Here is a 1,650-nt window from a genome sequence, read left to right on the forward strand (position 1 = left end):
AAGTAAGCAGAAGGAAGGAAATTAACCAAAGTAAGCAGAAGGAAGGAAAAATTTAAAAAAAAACAGATTAGAAAGGAGATAAATGAAATAGAAAAAAATAGAGAATCAACAAAAATCAAAAGTTTGTTCTTTCAGATGTCTTCTCTGAGAGTCACCATGGTTTCCTGCTTCAACGGCACTTGAACAGAACCCAGCACTTGTTCTCAATGGCCAGACACTTCAAAAAGCCCTCTGCTACCACTCCAGTGCCACTCAATAGCTATCACCTCTCCTCAACTACCTGCCATGATGACCATGTCTCCATCACCTGCGTGCCAGAATTACAATCACCAACCATCAATCACCAGATCAACCTGGAACTCTGCACTTCTTATGTCTACCTATTGATGCCTTACTACTTAGACCATGATGGTGTGACTTTGAAGAACTTTGCTAAATATTTTCTTCACCGATCTCATGAGGAGAGAGAACAGGCTAAGAAACTTGTGAAGCTGCAGAACCAATGAGTTGACTGAATCTTTCTTTAAGATATCAAGAAACCAGAACAAAACCATTGGTAGAATGGGCAGAATGCAAAGGAGTGTGCATGACACTTGAAAAAAGGGTGATTCAATCACTACTGGAGCTGCACAGACTGACTACTGACAAAAACGACCCCATTTGTGTGATTCCATTGAGATGCATTGCCTTAATGATCAGGTAAAGTCCATCAAAGAATTGGGTGACTGTGTAGCCAACTTGTACAAGATGGGGGTCCCAGATTCTGGCTTGGCAGAGTATCTCTTTGACAAGCACACTCTGGGCAGCAGTTATGACAAGAGTTAAGCTTTATACCAGTTTGCCCAGAAGGTCCCATGGTCTATACTGCAGGGCATGCATGTTGGGTTTACCTTTTTTATAAATTGTGTCAACATCCACCAAGTTCGTTCATTTCTACCATTCCATTAGATAAAACAATATGGTACAAAAAAAGTCAGTTTTTTGAAAAAAATCAATAAAATGGACAAACTGTAAGCTAGACTGACAATGAAAAAAGGAAAGGCTACAAATAATAAAAAGAAGAAATGAAAAGGAGAACATTACTACCAACAGCACTGAAATAAAAAGGGACTAAAAGAGGATAGTATGAGCAATTGTATACCAATAATTTAGATAACTTAGATCAAATGAACAAATTCTTAGAAGCACATAAACAAGCTACATTGACTCAAGAAGAAATCAAAGATCTCAACAAACCAATGACTAGTAAAGAATTGAATCAATAATCAAATACCTCACAACAAAGAAAAGCCCTAGACTAGATGGCTTCACAGGGGAATTTTACTAAACATTCCAAGAAGACTTAACTCCAATTCGGCTGAAACTCTTCCAAGAAAATTGAAGAGAGAACACTCCCTAATTCATTCTATGAGTCCATCACTCTTATGCAGAAGCCATATCACCTGAAAAGAAAATTACAGACTAATATCTCTTATGAAAATAGATACAAATATCCTTAACTAAATACTGGCAAACTGAATCCAACAGCATATTAAAAGAATTAAACAACATGATCATGCAACATTTATCCCTGGTATGCAAGGGTGACTCAAAATGAGAAAATTAATTAATGTAATACACTACATTACCAGAATAAAAGAAAGAAAAGAC

The 1,650-nt window shown here is 36.8% G+C and overlaps 1 pseudogene; it reads left to right on the forward strand.

The window, feature by feature from the left end:
• The first annotated feature begins 206 nt into the window (after nt 1-206).
• Nucleotides 207-825, forward strand: LOC101424062 (ferritin heavy chain pseudogene; annotated as a pseudogene).
• Nucleotides 826-1,650: the final 825 nt, after the last annotated feature.

This window comes from Dasypus novemcinctus, chromosome 8 (genome assembly GCF_030445035.2).
Source record: "Dasypus novemcinctus isolate mDasNov1 chromosome 8, mDasNov1.1.hap2, whole genome shotgun sequence".
In the NCBI taxonomy this organism is placed as follows: domain Eukaryota; kingdom Metazoa; phylum Chordata; class Mammalia; order Cingulata; family Dasypodidae; genus Dasypus; species Dasypus novemcinctus.